This window comes from Carettochelys insculpta, chromosome 3 (genome assembly GCF_033958435.1).
Source record: "Carettochelys insculpta isolate YL-2023 chromosome 3, ASM3395843v1, whole genome shotgun sequence".
Classification (NCBI taxonomy): domain Eukaryota; kingdom Metazoa; phylum Chordata; order Testudines; family Carettochelyidae; genus Carettochelys; species Carettochelys insculpta.
The window spans coordinates 3900911-3910184 of record NC_134139.1 but is presented as its reverse complement, the minus strand read 5'-3'; the positions used below and the strand labels follow the sequence as shown (position 1 = coordinate 3910184).

General features: G+C 56.7%; 1 long non-coding RNA gene across 1 annotated transcript; it reads right to left on the bottom strand.

Moving 5' to 3' along the window:
- Positions 1 to 938: 938 nt before the first annotated feature.
- Positions 939 to 8953, bottom strand: LOC142010806 (uncharacterized). Its single transcript, XR_012644891.1, has 2 exons — positions 5091 to 8953; positions 939 to 1285 (listed from the first exon to the last, which is right to left on the bottom strand). It is a non-coding gene; the product is annotated as an uncharacterized LOC142010806 (long non-coding RNA).
- Positions 8954 to 9274: the final 321 nt, after the last annotated feature.

The following is a 9274-nucleotide window of genomic DNA, read 5'->3' as shown; positions in this document are numbered from 1 at the left end:
CCATTGGAGCTGTCACCCAGTGTGCTGGTCATACCACTGACCCCACCACCCTGCCCTGCTGGGTCAGAAGCTCTCATCTCCCTCACAAAGGCACAGAGTTGGGGTAACCACCCCACAAGAAAGCAACACAGATGCTGAATCAGCTCAGCTCTGGGGGGCTCAGATATAGGGAACTGACAGAATCTAGGAGCACAGCCCTCAAAAGGGACCAAAACCCCAGATAAATCCTCAAACTTCGTATAAAAGTTTTACACAGAGAAAGCTCACAAGGTTCACTCTCTTTACCAGTGAGAGAGATGCACAGCTGTGTTTTCCCCTCCCCACCAGCTAACAAGTATTTATAGGGTGAAAACAGGCAGACCAAAGCAAGTTACTGATCTAAAATAAACAAAACACATCAGCTAAGCCTAATACAGCAAGAGAGAGATCCCTACAGCTCATCTTCCTCACCCAAGCCCTTATTCCAGGTAAAATACTTCAAGTCAGAGCTTTTCTCTGGCCAGGCTCTAACAGCTTGTTGTGTCCATAAAATTCTTTGTTTTCACATTTCTTCCTATGTATGTTCTTACAGAGAGGAAGGCAGTTTCAAAAGCCAGCTGAAGATGATAGCTGATTGCTTCTCATTCCTTAAATAGAATTTCCTTAGGGTGGGAATCCCTTGTTTAGCTCTGTGCTTCCTTCTGGAAAAATACCAAATTCAGGATGGATTCCAGCACCAGGTGACATGCTTACGTATCTTTGTAGGACCACCCAGAGTTTAGGCTTACAGGAAAAGCAAAACCATTCACAGATCGTTTTCTTAAGCACTGGGCCATTAAGTCCTTTCAGTACCACTAATGTCTCCCACTACAAATTCTAGATTAATAAGCAAGTTTACACTTCATGTTTCTAACTTCACATACAAGAATGATACATACACACAAATAGACTCTGCAGAGTCAGGGGATCACAGGCTATTTAATGGTAAGTTACATGACCTGTTTTGCATAAAGCATATTTAAGTTATTCATATTCAAAACCATATTTCCATAAAACATGAAGACAAAGTGTCACAGGTGCAGGGGCAACTTGTCTGACCCTTGCGGTGAGCAGCGCTTGCTGGCGGGTGGACCAGCTAGACTGAGGTGCGCAAGCCAGAGGGTGAGGAAGGTGAGACAGCAGGGGAGAGGCAGGACCTTGCAGCCAGGCACAGCAGGATTAGATTCCTTCTTGGGTGGCACAAGGCCTTGTTGACAGGTTTCTTTTAGTGTGTTAGCCAAGGCAATATCCTTTATTGGATCAGCTTCTGCAGGAGGGAGAGATGAGCTTTTGAGCTGCTCTGCTTCAGACCGGGACAGGTACTCACAGTGTCACAGTTAAGTTAGAGTGATGGTAATTCATGGGTTATTATTTTCCTAAGCTGGGGTGGGGAACCTGTTTTCTACCATGGGCCATTGACCCACAAAAACAATCCATTGCAGCCCACACACAAGTAAAAAGCAATTTAACCTGTGGGAGTTTAGAGAGAGGAAGATAAAACATTCAGCTCACATATCTGGGGGGTATAGCGACTCTGGGGGTCTCCCCACAGGGGGTCCAACTGCACCCACAGTCCAGCACTGCAAGTGGGGAGGAGCTATGGAGACTCAGGGCTTCTCCCCACCTGGGGCAACAAGGCTTGCCACAGGGCAGATGAATTAAGCAAGAGGCTAGATCTGGGGCTGTAGGTCCCCCACCCCTGTCCTTAGCAAATGGTTGATGTTACTTTGCGCTGTTTTTGTTTCTGCCACATTTCTAGGCTGTCCTTTATAAAGTCTGACCAGTCAAAGTTCACTTCTGCCTCTCCCTGCAGCAGGCATAGCCTAGCGGGGCTGCCCCTGCTCGCCATTTCATCATGTGTCTCATGCATTCATTGCTCTCCTTAAAGTCCCAGCCGCTAGAGTCAAGTGGCTATGTGATGATTTCAACCTTCGTCCTTACAGAAAACAATCCGTTTCCAGTCCATGGCTTGAGCACACCTGACAAGCTCAGGAAGGTGAAAGAAACTAAGAACTCCAAATCTACGATTTTTACTGAATCCCGTGATTTTACAGCCAATCTCATGATTTCTGAACTGGTGGGGTTGGCAACGCTGTGTCTCTGATTGCCACAGAAGTACTAGCAGCAGCTTTGGAGAGAACCCAGCTGGTGCGCTCGCTTCTGGGTGTTGGAGCACTGGAAGTTGGAGTCTGGCCCATCAGTCTTTAGATGGCGGGGAGCAATCCAGTGCACCCCCCAGAGGGCAGGAACCAAAGTGCTCTCAGCCTGGGCATCAGGACATTTCCAGCCCATCTGGCTGGGCACGCAGAGAAGTTTGCAAATTGGGCTTTGGCGAGAAATACTGTTGCAGTGTCTATGGTGGAGGAAGTAGCTCCCCTCTCTAAAATGGTTTTATACCACACCCAACAGTAGCATAATATCCAACAGGCTGCTCACCAGGGGCTGAACAACTGGCCCTGCTACTACCCAGCTTACTGCGTGATCCAGTCGCTCTACATCAGCGACTTTCCTCTGCCTCATTTACCTCTCCCCCATGCGTGGGTCACCTGCAAACTTCGGCTGTGATGATTTGGTTTTCTTCCAAGTCCTCAGCAATAATCTCAATGCCACAGGGCCAAGAAATGATCATAGAATCATAGAAGAGCAGGACTGGAAGGGACCTCGAGAGGCCATCGAGTCCAGCCCCCTACCCTCATGGCAGGACCAAGCACTTCCTAGACCATCCCTGGAAGCCATCTATCTAACCTCTTCTTAAATAGCTCCACTGATGGAGATTTTACCACCTCCCTTGGCAATTTGTTCCAGTGTTTGATCACCCTGACAGTTAGGAACTTTTTCCTAATGTCCAACCTGAACTTCCCCTGCTGCAATTTCAGTCCATTGCCTCTTGTTCTGTCCTCAGAGGCGAGGAAGAACAAGTTCCCTCCCTCTGCCTTATGACACCCTTTTAAATACCTGAAAACTGCTATCATGTCCCCCCTCAATCTTCTCTTTCCCAAACTAAAGAAGCCCAATTCTTTCAGCCTTTCTTCATAGGTCTTATCCTCTAGACCTTTGATCATTCTCGTTGCTCTCCTCTGGACCCTTTCCAATTTCTCCACATCCTTCCTGAACTGCGGTGCCCAGAACTGGACACAATACTCCAGCTGAGGCCTAACCAGCGCAGAGCAGAGCGGGAGAATGACTTCTTGTGTCTTGTTCACAACACACCTGTTATCCCTGCCTTGCCAGAGGAGACTCATGGCGCATGGCTTGTTGAGCTACCCAAAGACAGGCTGAGGGCAGCTGGGGCTGCTACCTATAGGTACACCAGGGGGTAAATGCCAGTGAGGGAGGGAGGGAAATTGTTCACACTAAGCACCAATGGGGGCACAAGAACAAAGGCTGTGAGCTGGCCATCAGGTTTAGGCTTGAAAGGAGGTGACAGTTTTAACGATCAGAGAAGTGAAGTCCTGGAGCAGCCTTTCAGAGGGGCAGGGGGGGCAAAACCGACCTGACTTCAAGCCGGAGTGTGAAAGGCCTCCAGAGGGGTAACATGCTGAGCCTGCCTACGCTGGCCCACAGCTCGCTTGTTACCGCTGGTAGCAAGTATCTCCCAGCTGAAGCTGGACCAGTGTGCAAGCGGGCACCGAGTTACTGCCCAGCCTTCCCCCCCCGTGTCTGGTGGCTCTTGCCCGCTTGCTCCAGGTCTAGCTGATCACTGTATTTGGGGTCAGGAAGGAATTTCCCCCCGATGACATTGGCACCCCGGGGGCAGGGTGTCACTTCCTCTGTAGCTTGGGGCCCTGGTCACTTGCAGGTTTAAACTAGTGCCAGTGGTGGATGGATTCTCTGTGCCTGGAAGCCTCTAACCCCGGATTAGAGGACTTCAGTCACTCAGCCAGAGGTTGGGGTGTATCACAGCCAGGGTTGGGTGATGTTCCGCAGCCTGGAACATACAGGTCGGACTGATCACGCCAGCCCCTTCTGGCCTTCAAGTCTATGAATAATACTTATGCCAGAGCCAAGAGCTGGTGGGGGAACATGGAGGGGGGAGCGAGGCAGTCCCTCAGCCATCTCTCTGCACAAACCAACTGCACCCCCTTCACTCTGTCCCCGCGGGGGAGAACAGGGACATCACAGTACCTTGCCCACCCACTCCTGGTGCCCAACCCAGCTCCACACCCCATCCACACAGCCCACTGACCCTTCCCCTCCCGTTCGAAGCCCTCCTTCCAGGCGCTGCACCCATTGCTAGCTAAGGACTCGGGATGACTTCCCCTTGTGGGGTGCTGGCCCCGCTGCACTGTGTGATTTTTGGCAGACCAAGCAAAACATTCCAGCCATTTCCAAGCCTGCAGCAAAGGGAAAACACAGTTTTGCCCATGTGACACATTATGTTGGCCCCTCTGCTTTGGAGCAGGGACTGAAAGTTGGCAAGGGGGGCCAGTCAGCAGGACTTCCCCTGCAGCGCCAGCTCTGGGCCACAAGGATAGGCCTGGCAGGGTCACAGCAGCAAGCCCATCTCGCCGGTGTGTGCAGGGCCCTGCCCTGCTGGTCACAGGGAGCAGGAAGGGACTTGATTCCAGTGCAGGCAGGACACAAGCCAGGCTGGGTGGGGAAAGCTACAAGGGCTCTGCAAGAAGACTGGGAGTCAATCAACACTCCCGGGCGCGGGAGGGGAGGAACACCGGGAGTCAGCTGGGCAGGAGGAATACAGAGATCAGGCAGAGAGCTGTAGGGATGCCCCCGCGGGACGGGATGCACACGGAGACTGGAGATAGGAACTGCGGGGGGGGGAGGGACCCAAGGCCAGGAGAGAAGGGTCTGGCAAGGAGCTGGGGTGCAGGGAGACAGGGACTGGCAGGGCAAGGACTGGGAGACTCGGGCAATGTCTACACTATGAGATACCATCGATTTTAGGTCATTTAGCCTGATTTTTCCAAGTGCCTGTTCTCACTGTAAATTCCATTAGCTCAATTTACGGAGCACTAAAATCGACATACTAGCGAGATCACAATGCTCTAGTAACCTGACGGGTGCAGGGTTCAGTTTGAATATAAAATTCCAAGTGAAGGGTAGTGAGGACGCACCATGTCTTTAAATCGAATTCATTAGCTTCCAGATGTGTCCCGTATGTGCCCCACAGTTCTCCGCTCTGGCCTCTTCCAGCTCCTCGTCTCTCAGGTGCAGAGGAATTCAGCAACAGGAAGATAGTTTCAGTTCGGCACCTGTGGCCCCCAGCTGTAGGGTCAGGAAAGGCTGAAAAATCTTCTCTCTTTTTCTTTGCTACTAGCGCAGCTGTGGGGTCTGTGGTTCTGTGTATACCCTGCTAACTGTCTTTTTCTGAGCTGCCACTGGCAGCCCTCGAAAGGCCAGCATCAGTTCCTAAGCCCCCACAGCCTCTCTTCCCCCACCAGGGCCCTTTGCAGTTTTGCCTCTGCTTGGCCTGGCACCTGCCCTGGTCCCCTGGTCTGCCCTGCAAGAGTGGTGCTTCATTCTGTGCCTGCTACATGGCAAGCTGCTGCAGGGCCGTCCCCGATCCCACAGGCTGCCAGCCGATAATCTCAGTGGGCTAGCCCCAGCCTAGGAAAGTGAGCCAGCCCCTAACCTCCCAGGGCAACAGGGAATGGCCAGGACATCTGGAGAGGGGCACTAGGCTGGCTGGGCCTGCGAACCAAAGGTGGGGAAGACAGACAAGCAGGAAGGGGGTCGGAGAGGAGGAGCCAGGTGTGGGGGACAAGGACAGACACGTGCCCACTAAAGCTTGAGTCTCACCCCTCCTCTGCTGGCAGCACAGGTGCACGGAGCCCATGGGCGGAATGTGGGCTCAGCCCCTGCACAGCTCACGACTGCCCAAAGGGAGTCGGAGGTCACGCGGCCAAGGTCAGGTGGCTGGATCTGGGGGGACCCTGCCGAGGTCAGCTGGACTCCACCCCGTGGAGGCAGTATCCAGCAGCCTAGCGACGCTCTGGAAGGAGCGAGTACGTCTGGCTTCGGAGCAGGGCTTGGACAGTGGCCGTATAACTCCCGGGCTCCAGCCCACACCGCACAGTGAGGCTAGGGCCGTGACTGGCCTGCTGCTTGGCAGGGGAGCGTCACTGCCCCAGCCAAGGCCCTGCAGAGCCAAGGGCAGGCGAGGCTGAGAGTGCGGCCTGGCCTGAGGCAGAGCCCAAAGGGGCTGAGCTGAAGTTGCAGATACTCTCATCACAGGTGCGTTCCCACTGCAGGTACTCACAGCCTGTGGCCCTGAGCCCCCTTTGTCAGTCAGCGCGGCTGAGGCGCCTACAGCTGTGCGCTGGCACCGGGAAGCGCTGGCCGCCTGCTGCTCCCAGCCTGGCTGCTGAATTCAGCACAGCCGTCCCGTCACCGCGCCCCTCCTGGACTGCGCTAAGGCCCTCCCTACAGCTGGGGTGGGGTGGGGAGTGTGCAGACACCCTGGGAGGATTGCGCTGCGCTGCGCTGGGCTGACAGCGCTGCTGGGCCGCGACCACCGTTTGCAGCCGGCAGGAGCACACCTCTGCTTGCGGTCAGGGCGGCCACAGGCTAAGAGGGGCAGCGCTCTTCCCACGCCTTGCCCTGGCGCGGGCAACAGTGCTCTGGCAGGTAGGGGTGGGAGGGGAGAGCAGCCTCCTCCCGCCAGGCACATCCTCAGCGCCGCTCCTGCCCATGCTACTCCTGCCCACCCCAAGGCCCCTGCCTGGCCACTCGGTCCCTGGCCCTTCTGGTTGCCCTTGTGACTGTGCCCTGAGCTGTACTCATGGCCAAGCTGTCGGCCCCAGTCTGAGACCGCAGCAATGGGAGTGGGAGCCAGGGACTCCAGGCTGCAATGCTGAACTGTGGGGCTCTCTGGGGGAAACGGCCAGTCTGAGCCACTTGGGCCTCCCATAAAACACGAGTGCCAAAGCTCTGCGCCAGGTACAGGCTTTGCTGCCCGTCTCCCTGCCCTGCCTGCTCCAGGAGGCAGGGGAGACAGAGCTGGAGTCACGTAAAGCCAGGGCACAGGCGGGCCCAGCTGTGGTGGCAGCCGGAGGATCACTCCTCTGGACACTGGGGGCAAGAGAGATGGGCTAAACAAAGACAAACTTCAACACGCATCTCAAGCACAGAGGCGCCACCAGGGAATCGGCCAATGGCAGAGGCCCCACCAAGGGAAGGGCAGCTGACCTGAGCATGGAAGTCTCCCTTGTCTCCGTACCTAGGAGCAGAGACCATCCCTCCAACTGGCAGCCCTGAAAAGATGCCCCAGGCAGTGGCCAGCTTTGTCTCTCAGTCCTCATGAACTGAGCCTGTAGGGAATGGGAATCCGTCCCGCAGAGGCAGTCCAGCCTGCAGCGCGTACCCTGGCAGAGCGTTACTTGTGCGGTTCACCCCCTCCAGGGCACCAGGCATTGGCCGCTGGTGGCAGGCAGGACACTGGGCTAGAAGGACCTTTGGTCTGACCCACCGTGGCTGTTCTTATGTACCCCCAGCAATAGCATTAGCTGATGTATGTAATTCAACTGCTTGGTCGATTGTTCTCTCACACCCTAGTCTGTCTTAAGAAACCTTTAGATGTTGGATTCTGCAGGACTGGCCCCGCGGCTGCTTTGGGGAAGATCTGAGTAGCTGCTGACCTGGGGATGGGCCAGGACCCATGGGGAGTTGGTGAAATAGGTTTTCATAACTGCTCACCTGTGTAAGGGGGTTACTGGTGGAGAATCTCTGGGTTTGCTTGTGTAACCTCAGGCTGGGCGGAGGGGCTGGCAGAGGGACTTTTGCGGCTGGCTTGGTTTGCCTCTTGGAGAGGGAAACCCCAGCCTGGGCTGACAGTGGCCTGGTTTTCAGCAGTTTGCCCAGGGCTGGTTCTCTCAGCTGTGCCCCCAGCCCCACTAACTATTACAGAAAGGCTGCAGCCGGACACAGTGTAGGGGTGTGCCGGGGCTCCTCCTCGCTGCAGAAGGGGCATGTGGCAGGGAGGGTCTGAGGGGGGCCCGGTACACCCCCCACGCTCAAGGCTCCAGCAGCAGCAGGCTGGGGGGAGTAAGACTGGCGCCCCCCAGGTGTGACAGGTCCCAGCACTGGCTCTCCAAGCAGGCCCCAGGGGTGAGGAAGTGGATGGAGGGAGACAGGCCCAGAGTGACAGCTTCTGGGGGTGCTTTGAGGGGACCAGCTGGCTGTCAGGTGGCACAGCAGGGCTGGCCAGGAAGCTCCTGCAGCAGGAGCACCATCCTGGGTTGCAAAGAGCCAGGGTGAGGGGCAGACAGCCTGCTCAAGGGGCGCAGCACAGGGGAGACGGGGGGCAGCCAGCTCACACCCTACCCCCCATGCTGGACTCTGAATCTGGCAGCACCAGGCCAGCCTGGCCTTTGCAGCCGCTGGTGACCTCCGGCACTCGGGAGCAAGCAGTGTGCGGGCAGGCGGTTGTGCTGGCATCAGTACGAGCAGGCGGCTCCAGCAGACCAAGCCCTGGGCAGGAAAGGGCAGGGCAGGGCAGGGCAGGGCTAAGTGCGCCCTCCAGCCAGACTCTGGGTGCTGTGTCCAAAAGGGAGCAACACGCTCACCCAGCCCCCCACCTGCTGACAGACACCCCCGCACCCCTCCCGAGGAGTCGTGGGGAGCAAGGTGCAGCTGGAAGGCACTCGGGCTCCACCCAAGAGGCAGGCTGCACCGCCCCAGCTGCCTCGAAAGGGGCTATGGGGGCTGCAGCCCAGGGCCCACAGCAGGCTGACCTCTTCGCAAGGCTGGCTGCAGCCACCAAAGCCCCCACGTTCCAGCTTTGTCAGGGGGCAGGAATTCTATGCACGACCCCCCACTGCCAGCAGCAGGAAGCCCCCCTCACGCACTTCTCCGACGGCCGACTCTGCCCCCCAGCCGGGAACTCAGGCCGAGGAACAGGGGAGGGGCCGAGCCTGCAGGTGAGCAGGAGCAGCACCAAACGAGCTGCCCCCCACCAGGCTTGTACCCACAAAGTGCCCTTTTCTGCACCCCCAACCTCCAGCCCTGACCCCCCTGCCCCACGTCCATGCCCGCTAAGGGCCCCGCTCTCATCCCCCAACCTCCTGCCCTGAGCCCCCTCCCAAACCCCTTGGCTGCAGCTTTGGGCCCCCTCCTCCATCTTACAGCCCTAACCCCCTTTTGGAGCCCTTACCGCCTCCCATGGCCCCCTCCCCCTCTGCACCCCTCCTTTCTGGCCCCCTTCTGGAGCTTAGGGGACCCTACCCAATCTAATCAGCACCCAGAAGACTTAACCCAAGGGGATACCCCCAGCTGGGCACAACCCAGGCACCCACCATGA